The sequence below is a fragment of the Pongo pygmaeus genome, chromosome 23 (genome assembly GCF_028885625.2).
Source record: "Pongo pygmaeus isolate AG05252 chromosome 23, NHGRI_mPonPyg2-v2.0_pri, whole genome shotgun sequence".
NCBI lineage: Eukaryota > Metazoa > Chordata > Mammalia > Primates > Hominidae > Pongo > Pongo pygmaeus.
The window spans coordinates 24280219-24307014 of NC_085931.1; positions in this window are offsets into that span (position 1 = coordinate 24280219).

The window sequence follows — 26796 nt, forward strand, 5'->3', positions numbered from 1 at the left end:
TAAAAACTAGACAGAAGCATTCTCAGAAAGTTCTTCTCAATGCGTGCATTCAACTCACAGAGTTGAACCTGTCTTTTGATAGAGCAGTTTGGAAACACTCTTTTTGTGAAATCTGCCATTGGATATTTCCAGCGATTTGAGGCCTATGCAAGGAAAAGGAAATGTCTTCACTTCAAAACTGGACAGGAACATTCTCAGAAACCTCTTTGTGATGAGTGCATTCAACTCGAAGACTGGAACGTTCCTTTTGATAGAACAGTTTTGAAACACTCCTTTTGGACAATCTGCAAATGTTTATTCGGAGCGCTTTGAGGCCTATGTAGGAAAAGGAAATATCTTCACCTAAAAACTAGACAGACGCATTCTCGGAAACTTCTTTGTGATGAGTGCATTCAACTCACAGAATTGAAACTACCAATTGATAGAGAAGATTGGAAACACTCTTTTTGTAGAATCTGCAAGTGGATATTTGGAGCGCTTTGAGGCCTATGTTGGAAAAGGGAATATCTTCACCTAAAAACAAGACGGAAGAATTCTCAGAAACTTCTTTTTGATGAGTGCATTCAACTCAAAGACTTGTACGTTCCTTTTGAGAGAACAGTTTTGAAACACTCTTTTTGTAGAATCTGCAGATGGATATTTGGAGAGATTTGAAGCCTCTGCTGGAAAAGGAAATATCTTCACCTGAAAACTAGACAGAAGCATTCTCAGAAACTTCTTTGTGTTGAGTGCACTCAACTCACAGACTTGAAGCTTTCTTTGGAAAGAGCAGTTTTGAAACACTGTTTTTGTAGAATCTGCAAGTGGATACTTGGAGCGCTTTGGGGCCCATGCTGGGAAATGGAATATCTTCACCTAAAAACTAGACTGAAGCATTCTGAGAAACTTCTTTGTGATGAGTGCATTCAACTCACAGACTTGAACGTTGCTTTTGATAGAACAGTTCTGAAACAGTAAGTTTGTAGAATCTGCAAGTGTTTATTCGGAGCACCTTGAGGCCTATGCAAGGAAAAGGAAATATCTTCACTTCAAAACTGGACAGGAGCATTCTCAGAAACCTCTTTGTGATGAGTGCATTCAACTCGAAGACTTGAATGTTCCTTTTGATAGAACAGTTTTGAAACACTCCTTTTGGACAATCTGCAAATGTTTATTCGGAGCGTGTTGATGCCTATGTTGGAAAATGAAATATCTTCACCTAAAAAGTAGACAGAAGCATTCTCAGAAACTTCTTTGTGATGAATGCATTCAACTCACCGACCTGAACCTACCAATTGATAGGGAAGTTTGGCAACACTCTTTTTGTAGAATCTGCAAGTGGATATTTGGAGCGCTTTGAGGCCCATGCTCGGAAATGGAATATCTTCACCTAAAAAATAGACTGAAGCATTCTGAGAAACTTGTTTGTGATGAGTGCATTCAACTCACAGACTTGAACGTTGCTTTTGATAGAACAGTTTTGAAACACTAAGTTTGTAGAATCTGCAAGTGTTTATTCGGAGCACCTTGAGGCCTATGTTGGAAAAGGAAATATCTTCACATAAAAATTAGAGAGAAGCATTCTCAGAAACTTCTTTGTGATGAGTGCATTCAACTCACTGACTTGAACCTACCAATTGATAGAGAAGTTTGGAAACACTCTTTTTGTAGAATCTGCAAGTGGACATTTGGAGCGCTTTGAGGCCTATGCTGGAAAAGGTAATATCTTCACATAAAAACCTGACAGAAGCATTCTCAGAAACTCCTTTGTGTTCAGTGCATTCGAATCACGGACTTGAATCTTTCTTTTGAAAGAGCAGTTTTGAAACACTCTTTTTATAAAATCTGCAAGTGAATATTTGGAGCACTTTGAGGCCTATGCTGGGAAAAGGAATCTCTTCACGTAAAAACTAGACAGAAGCATTCTCAGAAAGTTCTTCTCGATGCGTGCATTCAACTCACAGAGTTGAACCTGTCTTTTGATAGAGCAGTTTGGAAACACTCTTTTTATGAAATCTGCCATTGGATATTTCCAGCGATTTGAGGCCTACGCAAGGAAAAGGAAATATCTTCACTTCAAAGCTGGACAGGAGCATTCTCAGAAACCTCTTTGTGATGAGTGCATTCAACTGGAAGTCTTGAACGTTCCTTTTGATAGAACAGTTTTGAAACACTCCTTTTGGACAATCTGCAAATGTTTATTCGGAGTGCTTTGAGGCCTATGTTGTAAAAGGAAATATCTTCACCTAAAAACTAGACAGAAGCATTCTCGGAAACTTTTTTGTTATGAGTGCACTCAACACACAGACTTGAAGCTTTCTTTTGAAAGGGCAGTTTTGAAACACTCTTTTTGTAGAATCTGCAAGTGGATATTTGGAGCGCTTTGAGGCCCATGCTGGGAAATGGAATATCTTCACCTAAAAACTAGACAGAAGCATTCTCAGAAACTTCTTTGTGATGAGTGCATTCAACTCACAGACATGAACGTTGCTTTCGATAGAACAGTTCTGAAACACTAAGTTTGTAGGATCTGCAAGTGTTTATTCGGAGCACCTTGAGGCCTATGTTGGAAAAGGAAATATCTTCACATAAAAACTAGAGAGAAGCATTCTCAGAAACTTCTTTGTGATGAGTGCATTCAACTCACAGACTTGAACCTACCAATTGATAGGGAAGTTTGGAAGCACTCTTTTTGTAGAATCTGCAAGTGGATACTTGGAGCGCTTTGAGGCCCATGCTGGGAAATGGAATATCTTCACATAAAAACTAGACTGAAGCATTCTGAGAAACTTCTTTGTGATGAGTGCATTCAACTCACCGAGTTGAACATTGCTTTTGATAGAACAGTTCTGAAACAATAAGTTTGTAGAGTCCGCAATTGTGTATTCGGAGCACCTTGAGGCCTATGTTGGAAAAGGAAATATCTTCACATAAAAACTAGAGAGAAGCATTCTCAGAAACTTCTTTGTGATGAGTGCATTCAACTCACAGACTTGAACCTACAAATTGATAGAGAAGTTTGGAAACTCTCTTTTTGTAGAATCTGCAAGTGGATATTTGGAGCGCTTTGAGGCCTATGCTGGAAAAGGAAATATCTTCACATAAAAACCTGACAGAAGCATTCTCAGAAACTTCTTTGTGTTCAGTGCATTCAAATCACAGAGTTGAATCTTTCCTTTGAAAGAGCAGATTTGAAACACTCTTTTTGTAAAATCTGCAAGTTGATATTTGGAGCACTTTGAGGTCTATGCTGGGAAATGGAATATCTTCACCTAAAAACTAGACAGAAGCATTCTCAGAAAGTTCTTCTCAATGCGTGCATTCAACTCACAGAGTTGAAACTGTCTTTTGATAGAGCAGTTTGCAAACACTCTTTTTATGAAATCTGCCATTGGATATTTCCAGTGATTTGAGGGCTATGCAAGGAAAAGGAAATATCTTCACTTCAAAACTGGACAGGAGCATTCTCAGAAACCTCTTTGTGATGAGTGCATTCAACTCGAAGACTTGAACGTTCCTTTTGATAGAACAGTTTTGAAAAACTCCTTTTGGACAATCTGCAAATGTTTATTCAGTGCGCTTTGAGGCCTATGTTGGAAATGGAAATATCTTCACCTAAAAACTAGACAGAAGCATTCTCGGAAACTTCTTTGTGATGAGTGCATTCAACTCACAGAATTGAACCTACCAATTGATAGAGAAGTTTTGAAACACTCTTTTTGTAGAATCTGCAAGTGGATATTTGGAGCGCTTTGAGGCCTATGCTGGAAAAGGAAATATCTTCACATAAAAACCTGACAGAAGCATTCTCAGAAACTTCTTTGTGTTCAGTGCATTGAAATCGCAGACTAGAATCTTTCTTTTGAAAGAGCAGTTTTGAAACACTCTTTTTGTAAATTCTGCAAGTGGATATTTGGAGCAATTTGAGGCCTATGCTGCGAAATGGAATATCTTCACCTAAAAACTAGACAGAAGCATTCTCAGAAAGTTCTTCTCAATGCGTGCATTCAACTCACAGAGTTGAACCTGTCTTTCGATAGAGCAGTTTGGAAACACTCTTTCTGTGAAATCTGCCATTGGATATTTCCAGCGATTTGAGGCCTATGCAAGGAAAAGGAAATATCTTCACTTCAAAACTGGACAGGAGCATTCTCAGAAACCTCTTTGTGATGAGTGCATTCAACTCGAAGACTTGAACGTTCCTTTTGATAGAACAGTTTTGAAACACTCCTTTAGGACAATCTGCAAATGTTTATTCGGAGCACTGTGAGGCCTATGTAGGAAAAGGAAATATCTTCACCTAAAAACTAGACAGAAGCGTTCTCGGAAACTTCTTTGTGATGAGTGCATTCAACTCACAGAATTGAACCTACCAATTGATAGAGAAGTTTGGAAACACTCTTTTTGTAGAATCCGCAAGTGTTTATTCGGAGCACCTTGAGGCCTATGTTGGAAAAGGAAATATCTTCACATTAAAACTACACAGAAATATTCTCAGAAACTTCTTTGTGATGAGTGCATTCAACTCAAGGACTTGAACGTTCCTTTTGAGAGAACAGTTTTCAAACACTCTTTTTGTAGAATCCGCACGTGGATATTTGGAGCGCTTTGAGGCCCATGCTGCGAAATGGAATATCTTCACCTAAAAACTAGACTGAAGCATTCTGAGAAACTTCTTTGTGATGAGTGCCTTCAACTCACAGACTTGAACGTTGGTTTTGATAGAACAGTTCTGAAACACTAAGTTTGTAGAATCTGCAAGTGTTTATTCGGAGCACCTTGAGGCCTATGTTGGAAAAGGAAATATCTTCACATAAAAAGTAGAGAGAAGCATTCTCAGAAACTTCTTTGTGATGAGTGCATTCAACTCACACACTTGAACCTACCAATTAATAGAGAAGTTTGGAAACACTCTTTTTGTAGAATCTGCAAGTGGATATTTGGAGCGCTTTGAGGCCTATGCTGGAAAAGGAAATATCTTCACATAAAAACCTGACAGAAGCATTCTCAGAAACTTCTTTGTGTTCACTGCATTCAAATCACAGACTTGAATCTTTCTTTTGAAAGAGCAGTTTTGAAACACTCTTTTTGTAAAATCTGCAAGTGGATATTTGGAGCACTTTGAGGCCTATGCTGAAAAATGGAATATCTTCACCTAAAAACTAGACAGAACCATTCTCAGAAAGTACTTCTCGATGTGTGCATTCAACTAACAGAGTTGAACCTGTCTTTTGTTAGAGCAGTTTGGAAACACTCTTTTTGTGAAATCTGCCATTGGATATTTCCAGCGATTTGAGGCCTATGCAAGGAAAAGGAAATATCTTCATTTCAAAACTGGACAGGAGCATTCTCAGAAACCTCTTTGTGATGAGTGCATTCAAGTCGAAGACTTGAACGTTCCTTTTGATAGAACAGTTTTGAAACACTCTTTTTGGACAATCTGCAAATGTTTATTCGGAGCGCTTTGAGGCCTATGTTAGAAAAGGAAATATCTTCACCTAAAAACTAGACAGAAACATTCACGGAAACTTCTTTGTGATGAGCGCATTCAACTCACAGAATTGAAGCTACCAATTGATAGAAAAGTTTGGAAACACTCTTTTTGTAGAATCTGCAAGTGGATAATTGGACCGCTTTGTGGCCTATGTTGGAAATGGAAATCTCTTCACATAAAAACTAGACAGAAGCATTCTCGGAAACCTCTTTGTGATGAGTCCATTCAACTCAAAGACTTGAACGTTCCTTTTGAGAGAACAGTTTTGAAACACTCTTTTTGTAGAATCTGCACGTGGATATATGGAGAGATTTCAGGCCTCTGCTGGAAAAGCAAAAATCTTCCCCTGAAAACTAGACAGAAGCATTCTCACAAACTACTTTGTGTTCAGTGCACTCAACTCACAGACTTGTAGCTTTCTTTTGAAAGAGCAGTTTTGAAACACTCTTTTTGTAGAATCTGCAAGTGGATATTTGCAGCGCTTTGAAGCCCAGGCTGGGAAATGGAATATCTTCACCTAAAAACTAGACTGAAGCATTCTGAGAAACTTCTTTGTGATGAGTGCATTCAACTCACAGACATGAACGTTGCTTTTGATAGAACAGTTCTGAAACACTAAGTTTGTGGTATCCGCAAGTGTTTATTCGGAGCACCTTGAGGCCTATGTTGGAAAAGGAAATATCTTTACATAAAAACTAGAGAGAAGCATTCTCAGAAACTTCTTTGTGATGAGTGCATTCAACTCACAGACTTGAACCTACCAATTGATAGGGAAGTTTGGAAACACTCTTTTTGTAGAATCTGCAAGTGGATATTTGGAGCGCTTTGAGGCCTATGTTAGAAAAGGAAATATCTTCACCTAAAAACTAGACAGAAGCATTGTCAGAAACTTCTTTGTGATGAGTGCATTCAACTCAAAGACTTGAACGTTCCTTTTGAGAGAACAGTTTTGAAACACTCTCTTTGTAGAATCTGCACTTGGTTATATGGAGAGATTTCAGGCCTCTGCTGGAAAAGGAAATATCTTCACCTGAAAACTAGACAGAAGCATTCTCAGAAACTTCTTTGTGTTGAGTGCACTCAACTCAAAGACTTGAAGCTTTCTTTTGAAAGAGCAGTTTTGAAACACTTTTTTTGTAGAACCTGCAAGTGGATATTTGCAGCGCTTTGAGGCCCATGCTGGAAATGGAATATCTTCACCTAAAAACTAGACTGAAGCATTCTCAGAAACTTCTTTGTGATGAGTGCATTCAACTCACTGACATGAACGTTGCTTTTGATAGAACAGTTCTGAAACACTAAGTTTGTAGAATCCGCAAGTGTTTATTCGGAGCACCTTGAGGCCTACGTTGGAAAAGGAAATATCTTCACATAAAAAGTAGACAGAAGCATTCTCAGAAACTTCTTTGTGATGAGTGCATTCAACTCACAGACTTGAACCTACCAATTGATAGGGAAGTTTGGAAACACTCTTTTTGTAGAATCTGCACGTGGATATTTGGAGAGATTTGAGGCCTCTGCTGGAAAAGGAAATATCTTCAAGTGAAAACTAGACAGAAGCATTCTCAGAAACTTCTTTGCATTGAGTACAATCAACTCACAGACTTGAAGGTTTCTTTTGAAAGAGTAGTTTTGAAACACTCTTTTTGAGGAATCTGCAAGTGGATATTTGGAGCGCTTTGAGGCCCATGCTGGGAAATGGAATATCTTCACCTAAAAACTAGACTGAAGCATTCTCAGAAACTTCTTTGTGATGAGTGCATTCAACTCACAGACTTGAACGTTGCTTTTGATAGAACAGTTCTGAAACACTAAGTTTGTAGAATCCGCAAGTGTTTATTCGGAGCACCTTGAGGCCTATGTTTTAAAAGGAAATGTCTTCACATAAAAACTAGAGAGAAGAATTCTCAGAAACTTCTTTGTGATGAGTGCATTCAACTCACAGACTTGAACCTACCAATTGATAGAGAAGTTTGGAAACACTCTTTTTGTAGAATCTGCAAGTGGATATTTGGAGCGCTTTGAGGCCTATGCTGGAAAAGGAAATATCTTCACATAAAAACTAGACAGAAACATTCTCAGAAACTTCTTTGTGATGAGTGCATTCAACAAAAAGAGTTGAACGTTCCTTTTGAGAGAACAGTTTTGAAACACTCTTTTTGTAGAATCTGCACGTGGATATTTGGAGCAATTTGAGGCCTATGCTGGGAAATGAAGTATCTTCACCTGAAAACTAGACAGAAGCATTCTCAGAAACTTCTTTGTGTTGAGTGCACTCAATTCACAGACTTGAAGCTTTCTTTTGAAAGAGCAGTTTTGAAACACTCTTTTTGTAGAATCTGCAAGTGGATATTTGGAGCGCTTTGAGGCCCTTGCTGGGGAATGGAATATCTTCACCTAAAAACTAGACTGAAGCATTCTGAGAAACTTCTTTGTGTTGAGTGCACTCAACTCACAGACTTGAAGCTTTCTTTTGAAAGAGCAGTTTTGAAACACTCTTTTTGTAGTATCTGCAAGTGGATATTTGGAGCGCTTTGAGGCCCATGCTGGGAAATGGAATATCTTCACCTAAAAACTAGACTGAAGCATTCTGAGAAACTTCTTTGTGATGAGTGCATTCAACTCACAGAGTTGAACCTACCAATTGATAGAGAAGTTTTGAAACACTCCTTTTGGAGAATCTGCAAGTGTTTATTTGGAGCGCTTTGAGGCCTATGTTGGAAAAGGAAATATCTTCACATAAAAACTAGACAGAAGCATTCTCAGAAACTTCTTAGGGATGAGTGCATTCTACTCACAGTGTTGAAGCTTGCTTTTGATAGAGCAGTTTTGAAATACTCTTTTGGTCGAATCTGCAAGTGGATATTTGGAGCGCTTTGAGGCCTATGCTGGAAAAGGAAATGTCTTCACATAAAAACTAGACAGAAGCATTCCAGGAAACTTCTGTATGATAAGTGCTTTCAACTCATAGACTTGAACGTTCCTTTTGATACGACTCTTTTGAAACACTCCTTTTGTAGAATTTGCAAGTGTTTATTTGGAGCGCTTTGAGGCCCAAGCTGGAAAAGGAAATATCTTCACGTAAGAACTAGACAGAAGCATTTTCAGAAACTTCTTTCTGATGAGTGCATTCAACACACAGACTTGAACCTTGCTTTTGAAAGAGCAGCTTTGAAACACTCTTTTCGTAGAATCTGCAAGTGGATATTTGGAGCGCGTTGAGGCCTATGTTGGAAAACGAAATCTCTTCATATAAAAACTAGACGGAAGCATTCTCAGAAACTTCTTTGTGATGAGTGCATTCAACTCACAGACTTGAAGCTTCCTTTGGAAAGAGCAGTTTGGAAACATTCTTCTTATAGAATCTTCAAGTGGATATTTGGAGCGCTTTGAGGCCTATGCTGGGACATGAAATCCCTTCACCTAAAAACTAGACAGAAGCATTCTGAGAAACTTCTTTGCAATGAGTGCATTCAACTCACAAACTTGAACGTTCCTTTGGATAGAACAGTTTTGAAACATTACGTTTGTAGAATCTGCAAGTGTTTATTCGGAGCACCTTGAGGCCTATGTTGGAAAAGGAAATATCTTCACATAAAAACTAGAGAGAAGGATTCTCAGAAACTTCTTTGTGATGAGTTCATTCAACTCACAGAGTGGAACCTACCAATTGATAGAGCAGTTTTGAAATACTCTTTTGGTCGAATCTGCAAGTGGATATTTGGAGCGCTTTGAGGCCTATGCTGGAAAAGGAAATGTCTTCACATAAAAACTAGACAGAAGCATTCCAGGAAACTTCTGTATGATAAGTGCTTTCAACTCATAGACTTGAACGTTCCTTTTGATACGACTCTTTTGAAACACTCCTTTTGTAGAATTTGCAAGTGTTTATTTGGAGCGCTTTGAGGCCCAAGCTGGAAAAGGAAATATCTTCACGTAAGAACTAGACAGAAGCATTCTGAGAAACTTCTGTGTGATGTGTGCATTCAACTCACAGACTTGAACGTTCCCTTTGATAGAAAAGTTTTGAAACACTCCTTTTGCATTATCTGCATCTGTTTATTTGGAGCGCGTTGAGGCCTATGTTGGAAAACGAAATCTCTTCATATAAAAACTAGACGGAAGCATTCTCAGAAACTTCTTTGTGATGAGTGCATTCAACTCACAGACTTGAAGCTTCCTTTGGAAAGAGCAGTTTGGAAACATTCTTCTTATAGAATCTTCAAGTGGATATTTGGAGCGCTTTGAGGCCTATGCTGGGACATGAAATCCCTTCACCTAAAAACTAGACAGAAGCATTCTGAGAAACTTCTTTGCAATGAGTGCATTCAACTCACAGACTTGAACGTTCCTTTTGATAGAACAGTTTTGAAACATTACGTTTGTAGAATCTGCAAGTGTTTATTCGGAGCACCTTGAGGCCTATGTTGGAAAAGGAAATATCTTCACATAAAAACTAGAGAGAAGGATTCTCAGAAACTTCTTTGTGATGAGTTCATTCAACTCACAGAGTGGAACCTACCAATTGATAGAGAAGTTTGGAAACACTCTTTTTGCAGAATCTGCAAGTGGATATTTGGAGCCGTTTGAGGCCTATGCTGGAAAAGGAAGTATCTCCACATAAAAACTGAACAGAAGCATTCCCAGAAACTTCTTTGTGTTGAGTGCATTCAACTCACAGACTTGAACTTACCTATAGAAAGAGCAGTTTTGAAACACACTTTTGGTAAAATCTGCAAGTGGTTATTTGGAGCACTTCGAGGCCTGTGCTGGGATATGGAATATCTTCACCTAAAAACTACAGAGAAGCATTCTCAGAAAGTTCTTCACGATGCATTCATTCAACTCACAGAGTTGAACCTTCCTTTTGATAGAACAGTTTTGAAACACTCATTTTGTAGAATCTACAAGAGGATATTTGGAGGGTTTTGAGGCCTATGCTGGAAAGGGAAATATCTTCACACAAAAACTAGACAGAAGCATTCTCAGAAACTTCTTTGTGATGAGTGCATTCTACTCACAGTGTTGAAGCTTGCTTTTGATAGAGAGTTTTGAAACACTCTTTTGGTAGAATATGCAGGTGGATATTTTTAGCGCTTTGAGGCCTATGCTGGAAATGGAACTGTCTTCACATAAAAACTAGACAGAAGAATTCCAAGAAACTTCTGTAGGATAAGTGCATTCAACTCACAGACTTGAACGTTCCTTTTGATAGAACTCTTTGGAAACACTCCTTTTGTAGAATTTGCAAGTGTTTATTTGGAGCGCTTTGAAGCCTAAGCTGGAAAAGGAAATATCTTCACGTAAGAACTAGACAGAAGCATTCTCAGAAACTTCTTTCTGATGAGTGCATTCAACACACAGACGTGAACCTTGCTTTTGAAAGAGCAGCTTTGAAACACTCTTTTCGTAGAATCTGCAAGTGGATATTTGGAGCGCTTTGAGGCCTATGCTGGGAAATGAAATCTCTTCACCTTAAAACTACACAGAAGCATTCTGAGAAACTTCTGTGTGATGAGTGCATTCAAATCACAGACTTGAACATTCCCTTTGATAGAACAGTTTTGAAACACTCCATTTGTAGAATCTGCATGTGTTTATTTGGAGCGCTTTGAGGCCTAGGTTGGAAAAGGACATATCTTCATATAAAAACTAGACGGAAGCATTCTCAGAAACTTCTTTGGGATGAGTGCATTCAACTCACAGACTTGAAGCTTCCTTTGGAAAGAGCAGTTTGGAAACACTCTTCTTATAGAATCTTCAAGTGGATATTTGGAGCGCTTTGAGGCCTATGCTGGGACATGAAATCTCTTCACCTGAAAACTAGACAGAAGCATTCTGAGAAACTTCTTGGTGATGAGTGCATTCAACTCAGAGACTTGAACGTTTCTTTTGATAGAACAGTTTGAAACATTACGTTTGTAGAATCTGCAAGTGTTTATTCGGAGCACCTTGAGGCCTATGTTGGAAAAGGAAATATCTTCACATAAAAACTAGACAGAAGGATTCTCAGAAACTTCTTTGTGATGAGTTCGTTCAACTCACAGAGTTGAACCTACCAATTGATAGAGAAGTTTGGAAACACTCTTTTTGTAGAATCTGCAAGTGGATATTTGGAGCCGTTTGTGGTCTATGCTGGAAAAGGAAATATCTTCACATAAAAACTGAACAGAAGCAGAAACTTCTTTGTGTTGAGTGCATTCAACTCACAGACTTGAACTTACCTATAGAAAGAGCAGTTTTGAAACACTCTTTTGCTAAAATCTGCAAGTGGTTATTAGGAGCACTTCGAGGCCTGTGCTGGGATATGGAATATCTTCACCTAAAAACTACAGAGAAGCATTCTCAGAAAGTTCTTCACAATGCATTCATTCAACTCACAGAGTTGAACCTTCCTTTTGATAGAACAGTTTTGAAACACTCTTTTTGAAGAATCTGCAAGAGGATATTTGGAGCGTTTTGAGGCCTATGCTGGAAAAGGAAATATCTTCACACAAAAACTAGACAGAAGCATTCTCAGAAACTTCTGTGTGATGAGTGCATTCAACTCACAGTCTGGAAAGTTCCTCTCAAAAGTGCAGTTTTGAAACACTCCTTTTGTAGAATCTGCAAGTGTTTATTTGGAGCGCTTTGAGGCCTATGTTGGAAAAGGAAATATCTTCACATAAAAACTAGACAGAAGCATTCCCAGAAACTTCTTTGTGATGAGTGCATTCTACTCACGGTGTTGAAGCTTGCTTTTGATAGAGCAGTTTGGAAACACTCTTTTGGCAGAATCTGCAAGTGGATATTTGGAGCGCTTTGAGGCCTATGCTGGAAAAGGAAATGTCTTCACATAAAAACTAGACAGAAGCATTCCAGGAAACTTCTGTAGGATAAGTGCATTCAACTCACAGACTTGAACGTTCCTTTTGATAGGCCTCTTTTGAAACACTCCTTTTGTAGAATTTGCAAGTGTTTATTTGGAGCGTTTTGAGGCCTAAGCTGGAAAAGGAAATATCTTCACGAAAGAACTAGACAGAAGCATTCTCAGAAACTTCTTTCTGATGAGTACATCCAACACACAGACTTGAACCTTACTTTTGAAAGAGCAGCTTTGAAACACTCTTTTCGTAGAATCTGCAAGTGGATATTTGGAGCGCTTTGAGGCCTATGCTGGGAAATGAAATCTCTTCACCTAAAAACTACACAGAAGCATTCTGAGAAACTTCTTTGTGATGAGTGCATGCAACTCACAGACTTGAACGTTCCCTTTGATAGAACAGTTTTGAAACACTCCTTTTGTAGAATCTGCATGTGTTTATTTGGAGCGCTTTGAGGCCTAGGTTGGAAAAGTAAATATCTTCATATAAAAACTAGACGGAAGCACTCGCAGAAACTTCTTTGGGATGAGTGCATTCAACTCACAGACTTGAAGCTTCCTTTGGAAAGAGCAGTTTGGAAACACTCTTCTTATAGAATCTTCAAGTGGATATTTTGAGCGCTTTGAAGCCTATGCTGGGACATGAAATCCCTTCACCTAAAAACTAGACAGAAGCATTCTGAGAAACTTCTTTGCAAAGAGTGCATTCAACTCACAGACTTGAAAGTTCCGTTGGTTAGAACAGTTTGGAAACATTACGTTTGTAGAATCTGCAAGTGTTTATTCGGAGCACCTTGAGGCCTATATTGGAAAAGGAAATATCTTCACATAAAAACTAGAGAGAATGATTCTCAGAAACTTCTTTGTGATGAGTTCATTCAACTCACAGAGTGGAACCTACCAATTGATAGAGAAGTTTGGAAACACTCTTTTTGCAGAATCTGCAAGTGGATATTTGGAGCCGTTTGAGGCCTATGCTGGAAAAGGAAATATCTTCACATAAAAACTGAACAGAAGCATTCTCAGAAACTTCTTTGTGTTGAGTGCATTCAACTCACAGACTTGAACTTACCTATAGGAAGAGCAGTTTTGAAACACTCTTTTGGTAAAATCTGCAAGTGGTTATTTGGAGCACTTTGAGGCCAGTGCTGGGATATGGAATATCTTCACCTAAAAACTACAGAGAAGCATTCTCAGAAAGTTCTTCATGATGCCATCATTCAACTCACGGAGTTGAACCTTCCTTATGATAGAGCAGTTTTGAAACACTCTTTTTGTAGAATCTGCAAGAGGATATTTGGAGCGTTTTGAGGCCTATGTAGGAAAAGGAAATATCTTCACATAACAACTAGACGGAAGCATTCTCAGACACTTCTGTGTGATGAGTGCATTCAACTCACAGACTTGAACGTTCCTCTCGAAGGAGCAGTTTTGAAACACTCCTTTTGTAGAATCTGCAAGTGTTTATTTGGAGCGATTTGAGGCCTACGTTGGAAAAGGAAATATCTTCACATAAACACTAGAGAGAAGCATTCTCAGAAACTACTTTGTGATGAGTGCATTCTACTCACAGTGTTGAAGCTTGCTTTGGATAGAGCAGTTTTGAAACACTCTTTTGGTAGAATCTGCAAGTGGATATTTGGAGCGCTTTGAGGCCTATGCTGGAAAAGGAAATGTCTTCACATAAAAACTAGACAGAAGCATTCCAGGAAACTTCTGTATGATAAGTGCATTCAACTCACAGACTTGAACGTTCCTTTAGATAGGACTCTTTGGAAACACTGCTTTTGTAGAATTAGCAAGTGTTTATTTGGAGCGCTTTGAGGACTAAGCTGGAAAAGGAAATAACTTCACGTAAGAACTAGACAGAAGCATTCTCAGAAACTTCTTTCTGATGAGTGCATTCAACACACAGACTTGAACCTTGCTTTTGAAAGACCAGCTTTGAAACACTCTTTTCGTAGAATCTGCAAGGGGATATTTGGAGCGCTTTGAGGCCTATGCTGGGAAATGAAATCTCTTCACCGAAAAACTAGACAGAAGCATTCTGAGAAACTCCTGTGTGATGAGTGCACTCAACTCACAGACTTGAACGTTCACTTTGATAGAACAGTTTTGAAACACTCCTTTTGTAGAATCTGCATGTGTTTATTTGGAGTGCTTTGAGGCCTATTTTGGAAAAGGAAATATCTTCATATAAAAACTAGACGGAAGCATTCTCAGAAACTTCTTTGTGATGAGTGCATTCAACTCACAGACTTGAAGCTTCCTTTGGAAAGAGCAGTTTGGAAACACTCTTCTTATAGAATCTTCAAGTGGATATTTGGAGTGCTTTGAGGCCTATGCTGGGACATGAAACTCCTTCACCTAAAAACTAGACAGAAGCATTCTGAGAAACTTCTTTGCAATGAGTGCATTCAACTCACAGACTTGAACGTTCCGTTGGTTAGAACAGTTTTGAAACATTACGTTTGTAGAATCTGCAAGTGTTTATTCGGAGCACCTTGAGGCCTATGTTGGAAAAGGAAATATCTTCACATAAAAACTAGAGAGAAGGATTCTCAGAAACTTCTTTGTGATGAGTTCATTCAACTCACAGAGTGGAACCTACCAATTGATAGAGAAGTTTGGAAACACTCTTTTTGCAGAATCTGCAAGTGGATATTTGGAGCCGTTTGAGGCCTATGCTGGAAAAGGAAGTATCTCCACATAAAAACTGAACAGAAGCATTCCCAGAAACTTCTTTGTGTTGAGTGCATTCAGCTCACAGACTTGAACTTACCTATAGAAAGAGCAGTTTTGAAACACTCTTTTGGTAAAATCTGCAAGTGGTTATTTGGAGCACTTCGAGGCCTGTGCTGGGATATGGAATATCTTCACCTAAAAACTACAGAGAAGCATTCTCAGAAAGTTCTTCACGATGCATTCATTCAACTCACAGAGTTGAACCTTCCTTTTGATACAACAATTTTGAAACACTCTTTTTGTAGAATCTACAAGAGTATATTTGGAGCGTTTTGAGGCCTATGCTGGAAAGGGAAATATCTTCACACAAAAACTAGACAGAAGCATTCTCAGAAACTTCTTTGTGATGAGTGCATTCTACTCACAGTGTTGAAGCTTGCTTTTGATAGAGAGTTTTGAAACACTCTTTTGGTAGAATATGCAGGTGGATATTTTTAGCGCTTTGAGGCCTATGCTGGAAATGGAACTGTCTTCACATAAAAACTAGACAGAAGAATTCCAAGAAACTTCTGTAGGATAAGTGCATTCAACTCACAGACTTGAACGTTCCTTTTGATAGAACTCTTTGGAAACACTCCTTTTGTAGAATTTGCAAGTGTTTATTTGGAGCGCTTTGAAGCCTAAGCTGGAAAAGGAAATATCTTCACGTAAGAACTAGACAGAAGCATTCTCAGAAACTTCTTTCTGATGAGTGCATTCAACACACAGACGTGAACCTTGCTTTTGAAAGAGCAGCTTTGAAACACTCTTTTCGTAGAATCTGCAAGTGGATATTTGGAGCGCTTTGAGGCCTATGCTGGGAAATGAAATCTCTTCACCTTAAAACTACACAGAAGCATTCTGAGAAACTTCTGTGTGATGAGTGCATTCAAATCACAGACTTGAACATTCCCTTTGATAGAACAGTTTTGAAACACTCCATTTGTAGAATCTGCATGTGTTTATTTGGAGCGCTTTGAGGCCTAGGTTGGAAAAGGACATATCTTCATATAAAAACTAGACGGAAGCATTCTCAGAAACTTCTTTGGGATGAGTGCATTCAACTCACAGACTTGAAGCTTCCTTTGGAAAGAGCAGTTTGGAAACACTCTTCTTATAGAATCTTCAAGTGGATATTTGGAGCGCTTTGAGGCCTATGCTGGGACATGAAATCTCTTCACCTGAAAACTAGACAGAAGCATTCTGAGAAACTTCTTGGTGATGAGTGCATTCAACTCAGAGACTTGAACGTTTCTTTTGATAGAACAGTTTGAAACATTACGTTTGTAGAATCTGCAAGTGTTTATTCGGAGCACCTTGAGGCCTATGTTGGAAAAGGAAATATCTTCACATAAAAACTAGACAGAAGGATTCTCAGAAACTTCTTTGTGATGAGTTCGTTCAACTCACAGAGTTGAACCTACCAATTGATAGAGAAGTTTGGAAACACTCTTTTTGTAGAATCTGCAAGTGGATATTTGGAGCCGTTTGTGGTCTATGCTGGAAAAGGAAATATCTTCACATAAAAACTGAACAGAAGCAGAAACTTCTTTGTGTTGAGTGCATTCAACTCACAGACTTGAACTTACCTATAGAAAGAGCAGTTTTGAAACACTCTTTTGCTAAAATCTGCAAGTGGTTATTAGGAGCACTTCGAGGCCTGTGCTGGGATATGGAATATCTTCACCTAAAAACTACAGAGAAGCATTCTCAGAAAGTTCTTCACAATGCATTCATTCAACTCACAGAGTTGAACCTTCCTTTTGATAGAACAGTTTTGAAACACTCTTTTTGAAGAATCTGCAAGAGGATATTTGGAGCGTTTTGAGGCCTATGCTGGAAAAGGAAATATCTTCACACAAAAACTAGACAGAAGCATTCTCAGAAACTTCTGTGTGATGAGTGCATTCAACTCACAGTCTGGAAAGTTCCTCTCAAAAGTGCAGTTTTGAAACACTCCTTTTGTAGAATCTGCAAGTGTTTATTTGGAGCGCTTTGAGGCCTATGTTGGAAAAGGAAATATCTTCACATAAAAACTAGACAGAAGCATTCCCAGAAACTTCTTTGTGATGAGTGCATTCTACTCACGGTGTTGAAGCTTGCTTTTGATAGAGCAGTTTGGAAACACTCTTTTGGCAGAATCTGCAAGTGGATATTTGGAGCGCTTTGAGGCCTATGCTGGAAAAGGAAATGTCTTCACATAAAAACTAGACAGAAGCATTCCAGGAAACTTCTGTAGGATAAGTGCATTCAACTCACAGACTTGAACGTTCCTTTTGATAGGCCTCTTTTGAAACACTCCTTTTGTAGAATTTGCAAGTGTTTATTTGGAGCGTTTTGAGGCCTAAGCTGGAAAAGGAAATATCTTCACGAAAGAACTAGACAGAAGCATTCTCAGAAACTTCTTTCTGATGAGTACATCCAACACACAGACTTGAACCTTACTTTTGAAAGAGCAGCTTTGAAACACTCTTTTCGTAGAATCTGCAAGTGGATATTTGGAGCGCTTTGAGGCCTATGCTGGGAAATGAAATCTCTTCACCTAAAAACTACACAGAAGCATTCTGAGAAACTTCTTTGTGATGAGTGCATGCAACTCACAGACTTGAACGTTCCCTTTGATAGAACAGTTTTGAAACACTCCTTTTGTAGAATCTGCATGTGTTTATTTGGAGCGCTTTGAGGCCTAGGTTGGAAAAGTAAATATCTTCATATAAAAACTAGACGGAAGCACTCGCAGAAACTTCTTTGGGATGAGTGCATTCAACTCACAGACTTGAAGCTTCCTTTGGAAAGAGCAGTTTGGAAACACTCTTCTTATAGAATCTTCAAGTGGATATTTTGAGCGCTTTGAGGCCTATGCTGGGACATGAAATCCCTTCACCTAAAAACTAGACAGAAGCATTCTGAGAAACTTCTTTGCAAAGAGTGCATTCAACTCACAGACTTGAAAGTTCCGTTGGTTAGAACAGTTTGGAAACATTACGTTTGTAGAATCTGCAAGTGTTTATTCGGAGCACCTTGAGGCCTATATTGGAAAAGGAAATATCTTCACATAAAAACTAGAGAGAAGGATTCTCAGAAACTTCTTTGTGATGAGTTCATTCAACTCACAGAGTGGAACCTACCAATTGATAGAGAAGTTTGGAAACACTCTTTTTGCAGAATCTGCAAGTGGATATTTGGAGCCGTTTGAGGCCTATGCTGGAAAAGGAAATATCTTCACATAAAAACTGAACAGAAGCATTCTCAGAAACTTCTTTGTGTTGAGTGCATTCAACTCACAGACTTGAACTTACCTATAGGAAGAGCAGTTTTGAAACACTCTTTTGGTAAAATCTGCAAGTGGTTATTTGGAGCACTTTGAGGCCAGTGCTGGGATATGGAATATCTTCACCTAAAAACTACAGAGAAGCATTCTCAGAAAGTTCTTCATGATGCCATCATTCAACTCACGGAGTTGAACCTTCCTTATGATAGAGCAGTTTTGAAACACTCTTTTTGTAGAATCTGCAAGAGGATATTTGGAGCGTTTTGAGGCCTATGTAGGAAAAGGAAATATCTTCACATAACAACTAGACGGAAGCATTCTCAGACACTTCTGTGTGATGAGTGCATTCAACTCACAGACTTGAACGTTCCTCTCGAAGGAGCAGTTTTGAAACACTCCTTTTGTAGAATCTGCAAGTGTTTATTTGGAGCGATTTGAGGCCTACGTTGGAAAAGGAAATATCTTCACATAAACACTAGAGAGAAGCATTCTCAGAAACTACTTTGTGATGAGTGCATTCTACTCACAGTGTTGAAGCTTGCTTTGGATAGAGCAGTTTTGAAACACTCTTTTGGTAGAATCTGCAAGTGGATATTTGGAGCGCTTTGAGGCCTATGCTGGAAAAGGAAATGTCTTCACATAAAAACTAGACAGAAGCATTCCAGGAAACTTCTGTATGATAAGTGCATTCAACTCACAGACTTGAACGTTCCTTTAGATAGGACTCTTTGGAAACACTGCTTTTGTAGAATTAGCAAGTGTTTATTTGGAGCGCTTTGAGGACTAAGCTGGAAAAGGAAATAACTTCACGTAAGAACTAGACAGAAGCATTCTCAGAAACTTCTTTCTGATGAGTGCATTCAACACACAGACTTGAACCTTGCTTTTGAAAGACCAGCTTTGAAACACTCTTTTCGTAGAATCTGCAAGGGGATATTTGGAGCGCTTTGAGGCCTATGCTGGGAAATGAAATCTCTTCACCGAAAAACTAGACAGAAGCATTCTGAGAAACTCCTGTGTGATGAGTGCACTCAACTCACAGACTTGAACGTTCACTTTGATAGAACAGTTTTGAAACACTCCTTTTGTAGAATCTGCATGTGTTTATTTGGAGTGCTTTGAGGCCTATTTTGGAAAAGGAAATATCTTCATATAAAAACTAGACGGAAGCATTCTCAGAAACTTCTTTGTGATGAGTGCATTCAACTCACAGACTTGAAGCTTCCTTTGGAAAGAGCAGTTTGGAAACACTCTTCTTATAGAATCTTCAAGTGGATATTTGGAGTGCTTTGAGGCCTATGCTGGGACATGAAATTCCTTCACCTAAAAACTAGACAGAAGCATTCTGAGAAACTTCTTTGCAATGAGTGCATTCAACTCACAGACTTGAACGTTCCGTTGGTTAGAACAGTTTTGAAACATTACGTTTGTAGAATCTGCAAGTGTTTATTCGGAGCACCTTGAGGCCTATGTTGGAAAAGGAAATATCTTCACATAAAAACTAGAGAGAAGGATTCTCAGAAACTTCTTTGTGATGAGTTCATTCAACTCACAGAGTGGAACCTACCAATTGATAGAGAAGTTTGGAAACACTCTTTTTGCAGAATCTGCAAGTGGATATTTGGAGCCGTTTGAGGCCTATGCTGGAAAAGGAAGTATCTCCACATAAAAACTGAACAGAAGCATTCCCAGAAACTTCTTTGTGTTGAGTGCATTCAGCTCACAGACTTGAACTTACCTATAGAAAGAGCAGTTTTGAAACACTCTTTTGGTAAAATCTGCAAGTGGTTATTTGGAGCACTTCGAGGCCTGTGCTGGGATATGGAATATCTTCACCTAAAAACTACAGAGAAGCATTCTCAGAAAGTTCTTCACGATGCATTCATTCAACTCACAGAGTTGAACCTTCCTTTTGATACAACAATTTTGAAACACTCTTTTTGTAGAATCTACAAGAGTATATTTGGAGCGTTTTGAGGCCTATGCTGGAAAGGGAAATATCTTCACACAAAAACTAGACAGAAGCATTCTCAGAAACTTCTTTGTGATGAGTGCATTCTACTCACAGTGTTGAAGCTTGCTTTTGATAGAGAGTTTTGAAACACTCTTTTGGTAGAATATGCAGGTGGATATTTTTAGCGCTTTGAGGCCTATGCTGGAAATGGAACTGTCTTCACATTAAAACTAGACAGAAGAATTCCAAGAAACTTCTGTAGGATAAGTGCATTCAACTCACAGACTTGAAGGTTCCTTTTGATAGAACTCTTTGGAAACACTCCTTTTGTAGAATTTGCAAGTGTTTATTTGGAGCGCTTTGAAGCCTAAGCTGGAAAAGGAAATATCTTCACGTAAGAACTAGACAGAAGCATTCTCAGAAACTTCTTTCTGATGAGTGCATTCAACACACAGACGTGAACCTTGCTTTTGAAAGAGCAGCTTTGAAACACTCTTTTCGTAGAATCTGCAAGTGGATATTTGGAGCGCTTTGAGGTCTATGCTGGGAAATGAAATCTCTTCACCTTAAAACTACACAGAAGCATTCTGAGAAACTTCTGTGTGATGAGTGCATTCAAATCACAGACTTGAACATTCCCTTTGATAGAACAGTTTTGAAACACTCCATTTGTAGAATCTGCATGTGTTTATTTGGAGCGCTTTGAGGCCTAGGTTGGAAAAGGACATATCTTCATATAAAAACTAGACGGAAGCATTCTCAGAAACTTCTTTGGGATGTGTGCATTCAACTCACAGACTTGAAGCTTCCTTTGGAAAGAGCAGTTTGGAAACACTCTTCTTATAGAATCTTCAAGTGGATATTTGGTGCGCTTTGAGGCCTATGCTGGGACATGAAATCTCTTCACCTAAAAACTAGACAGAAGCATTCTGAGAAACTTCTTTGCAATGAGTGCATTGAACTCACAGACTTGAACATTCCTTTTGATAGAACAGTTTTGAAACATTACGTTTGTAGAATCTGCAAGTGTTTATTCGGAGCACCTTGAGGCCTAGGTTGGAAAAGGAAATATCTTCCCATAAAAACTAGAGAGAAGGATTCTCAGAAACTTCTTTGTGATGAGTTCATTCAACTCACAGAGTTGAAGCTACCAATTGATAGAGAAGTTTGGAAACACTCTTTTTGTAGAATCTGCAAGTGGATATTTGGAGCCGTTTGTGGTCTATGCTGGAAAAGGAAATATCTTCACATAAAAACTGAACAGAAGCAGAAACTTCTTTGTGTTGAGTGCATTCAACTCACAGACTTGAACTTACCTATAGAAAGAGCAGTTTTGAAACACTCTTTTGCTAAAATCTGCAAGTGGTTATTAGGAGCACTTCAAGGCCTGTGCTGGGATATGGAATATCTTCACCTAAAAACTACAGAGAAGCATTCTCAGAAAGTTCTTCACAATGCGTTCATTCAACTCACAGAGTTGAACCTTCCTTTTGATAGAACAGTTTTGAAACACTCTTTTTGAAGAATCTGCAAGAGGATATTTGGAGCGTTTTGAGGCCTATGCTGGAAAAGGAAATATCTTCACACAAAAACTAGACAGAAGCATTCTCAGAAACTTCTGTGTGATGAGTGCATTCAACTCACAGTCTGGAAAGTTCCTCTCAAAAGTGCAGTTTTGAAACACTCCTTTTGTAGAATCTGCAAGTGTTTATTTGGAGCGCTTTGAGGCCTATGTTGGAAAAGGAAATATCTTCACATAAAAACTAGACAGAAGCATTCCCAGAAACTTCTTTGTGATGAGTGCATTCTACTCACGGTGTTGAAGCTTGCTTTTGATAGAGCAGTTTGGAAACACTCTTTTGGCAGAATCTGCAAGTGGATATTTGGAGCGCTTTGAGGCCTATGCTGGAAAAGGAAATGTCTTCACATAAAAACTAGACAGAAGCATTCCAGGAAACTTCTGTAGGATAAGTGCATTCAACTCACAGACTTGAACGTTCCTTTTGATAGGCCTCTTTTGAAACACTCCTTTTGTAGAATTTGCAAGTGTTTATTTGGAGCGTTTTGAGGCCTAAGCTGGAAAAGGAAATATCTTCACGAAAGAACTAGACAGAAGCATTCTCAGAAACTTCTTTCTGATGAGTGCATCCAACACACAGACTTGAACCTTACTTTTGAAAGAGCAGCTTTGAAACACTCTTTTCGTAGAATCTGCAAGTGGATATTTGGAGCGCTTTGAGGCCTATGCTGGGAAATGAAATCTCTTCACCTAAAAACTACACAGAAGCATTCTGAGAAACTTCTTTGTGATGAGTGCATGCAACTCACAGACTTGAACGTTCCCTTTGATAGAACAGTTTTGAAACACTCCTTTTGTAGAATCTGCATGTGTTTATTTGGAGCGCTTTGAGGCCTAGGTTGGAAAAGTAAATATCTTCATATAAAAACTAGACGGAAGCACTCGCAGAAACTTCTTTGGGATGAGTGCATTCAACTCACAGACTTGAAGCTTCCTTTGGAAAGAGCAGTTTGGAAACACTCTTCTTATAGAATCTTCAAGTGGATATTTGGAGCGCTTTGAGGCCTATGCTGGGACATGAAATCTCTTCACCTAAAAACTAGACAGAAGCATTCTGAGAAACTTCTTGGTGATGAGTGCATTCAACTCACAGACTTGAACGTTCCTTTTGATAGAACAGTTTTGAAACATTACGTTTGTAGAATCTGCAAGTGTTTATTCGGAGTACCTTGAGGCCTATGTCAGAAAAGGAAATATCTTCCCATAAAAACTAGAGAGAAGGATTCTCAGAAACTTCTTTGTGATGAGTTCATTCAACTCACAGAGTTGAACCTACCAATTGATAGAGAGGTTTGGAAACATTCTTTTTGTAGAATCTGCAAGTGGATATTTGGAGCCGTTTGAGGCCTGTGCTGGAAAAGGTAATATCTCCACATAAAAACTGAACAGAAGCATTCTCAGAAACTTCTTTGTGTTGAGTGCATTCAACTCACAGACTTGAACTTACCTATAGAAAGAGCAGTTTTGAAACACTCTTTTGGTAAAATCTGCAAGTGGTTACTTGGAGCACTTCGAGGCCTGTGCTGGGATATGGAATATCTTCACCTAAAAACTACAGAGAAGCATTCTCAGAAAGTTCTTCACGATGCATTCATTCAACTCACAGAGTTGAACCTTCCTTTTGATAGAACAGTTTTGAAACACTCTTTTTGTAGAATCTGCAGGAGAATATTTGGAGCGTTTTGAGGCCTATGCTGGAAAAGGAAATATCTTCACAAAAAAACTAGACAGAAGCTTTCTCAGAAACTTCTGTGTGATGAGTGCATTCAACTCACAGACTTGAACGTTCCTCTCGAAAGAGCAGTTTTGAAACACTCCTTTTGGAGAATCTGCAAGTGTTTATTTGGAGCGCTTTGAGGCCTATGTTGGAAAAGGAAATATCTTCACATAAAAACTAGACAGAAGCATTCTCAGAAACTTCTTTGTGATGAGTGCATTCTACTCACAGTGTTGAAGCTTGCTTTCGATAGAGCAGTTTTGAAACACTCTTTTGGTAGAATCTGCAAGTGGATATTTGGAGTGCTTTGAGGCCTATGCTGGAAAAGGAATGTCTTCAAATGAAAACTAGACAGAAGCATTCCAGGAAACTTCTGTATGATAAGTGCATTCAACTCACAGACTTGAACGTTCCTTTTGATAGAACTCTTTGGAAACACTCCTTTTGTAGAATTAGCAAGTGTTTATTTGGAGCGCTTTGAGGCCTAACCTGGAAAAGAAAATATCTTCACGTAAGAACTAGAGAGAAGCATTCTCAGAAACTTCTTTCTGATGAGTGCATTCAACACACCGACTTGAACCTTGCTTTTGAAAGAGCAGCTTTGAAACACTCTTTTCGTAGAATCTGCAAGTGGATATTTGGAGCGCTTTGAGGCCTATGCTGGGAAATGAAATCTCTTCACCGAAAAACTAGACAGAAGCATTCTGAGAAACTTCTGTGTGATGTGTGCATTCAACTCACAGACTTGAACGTTCCCTTTGATAGAAAAGTTTTGAAACACTCCTTTTGCATTATCTGCATCTGTTTATTTGGAGCGCGTTGAGGCCTATGTTGGAAAACGAAATCTCTTCATATAAAAACTAGACGGAAGCATTCTCAGAAACTTCTTTGTGATGAGTGCATTCAACTCACAGACTTGAAGCTTCCTTTGGAAAGAGCAGTTTGGAAACATTCTTCTTGTAGAATCTTCAAGTGGATATTTGGAGCGCTTTGAGGCCTATGCTGGGACATGAAATCCCTTCACCTAAAAACTAGACAGAAGCATTCTGAGAAACTTCTTTGCAATGAGTGCATTCAACTCACAGACTTGAACGTTCCTTTTGATAGAACAGTTTTGAAACATTACGTTTGTAGAATCTGCAAGTGTTTATTCGGAGCACCTTGAGGCCTATGTTGGAAAAGGAAATATCTTCACATAAAAACTAGAGAGAAGGATTCTCAGAAACTTCTTTGTGATGAGTTCATTCAACTCACAGAGTGGAAACTACCAATTGATAGAGAAGTTTGGAAACACTCTTTTTGCAGAATCTGCAAGTGGATATTTGGAGCCGTTTGAGGCCTATGCTGGAAAAGGAAGTATCTCCACATAAAAACTGAACAGAAGCATTCCCAGAAACTTCTTTGTGTTGAGTGCATTCAACTCACAGACTTGAACTTACCTATAGAAAGAGCAGTTTTGAAACACTCTTTTGGTAAAATCTGCAAGTGGTTATTTGGAGCACTTCGAGGCCTGTGCTGGGATATGGAATATCTTCACCTAAAAACTACAGAGAAGCATTCTCAGAAATTTCTTCACGATGCATTCATTCAACTCACAGAGTTGAACCTTCCTTTTGATAGAACAGTTTTGAAACACTCTTTTTGTAGAATCTACAAGAGGATATTTGGAGCGTTTTGAGGCCTATGCTGGAAAGGGAAATATCTTCACACAAAAACTAGACAGAAGCATTCTCAGAAACTTCTTTGTGATGAGTGCATTCTACTCACAGTGTTGAAGCTTGCTTTTGATAGAGAGTTTTGAAACACTCTTTTGGTAGAATATGCAGGTGGATATTTTTAGCGCTTTGAGGCCTATGCTGGAAATGGAACTGTCTTCACATAAAAACTAGACAGAAGAATTCCAAGAAACTTCTGTAGGATAAGTGCATTCAACTCACAGACTTGAACGTTCCTTTTGATAGAACTCTTTGGAAACACTCCTTTTGTAGAATTTGCAAGTGTTTATTTGGAGCGCTTTGAAGCCTAAGCTGGAAAAGGAAATATCTTCACGTAAGAACTAGACAGAAGCATTCTCAGAAACTTCTTTCTGATGAGTGCATTCAACACACAGACGTGAACCTTGCTTTTGAAAGAGCAGCTTTGAAACACTCTTTTCGTAGAATCTGCAAGTGGATATTTGGAGCGCTTTGAGGCCTATGCTGGGAAATGAAATCTCTTCACCTTAAAACTACACAGAAGCATTCTGAGAAACTTCTGTGTGATGAGTGCATTCAAATCACAGACTTGAACATTCCCTTTGATAGAACAGTTTTGAAACACTCCATTTGTAGAATCTGCATGTGTTTATTTGGAGCGCTTTGAGGCCTAGGTTGGAAAAGGACATATCTTCATATAAAAACTAGACGGAAGCATTCTCAGAAACTTCTTTGGGATGAGTGCATTCAACTCACAGACTTGAAGCTTCCTTTGGAAAGAGCAGTTTGGAAACACTCTTCTTATAGAATCTTCAAGTGGATATTTGGAGCGCTTTGAGGCCTATGCTGGGACATGAAATCTCTTCACCTGAAAACTAGACAGAAGCATTCTGAGAAACTTCTTGGTGATGAGTGCATTCAACTCAGAGACTTGAACGTTTCTTTTGATAGAACAGTTTGGAAACATTACGTTTGTAGAATCTGCAAGTGTTTATTCGGAGCACCTTGAGGCCTATGTTGGAAAAGGAAATATCTTCACATAAAAACTAGACAGAAGGATTCTCAGAAACTTCTTTGTGATGAGTTCGTTCAACTCACAGAGTTGAACCTACCAATTGATAGAGAAGTTTGGAAACACTCTTTTTGTAGAATCTGCAAGTGGATATTTGGAGCCGTTTGTGGTCTATGCTGGAAAAGGAAATATCTTCACATAAAAACTGAACAGAAGCAGAAACTTCTTTGTGTTGAGTGCATTCAACTCACAGACTTGAACTTACCTATAGAAAGAGCAGTTTTGAAACACTCTTTTGCTAAAATCTGCAAGTGGTTATTAGGAGCACTTCGAGGCCTGTGCTGGGATATGGAATATCTTCACCTAAAAACTACAGAGAAGCATTCTCAGAAAGTTCTTCACAATGCATTCATTCAACTCACAGAGTTGAACCTTCCTTTTGATAGAACAGTTTTGAAACACTCTTTTTGAAGAATCTGCAAGAGGATATTTGGAGCGTTTTGAGGCCTA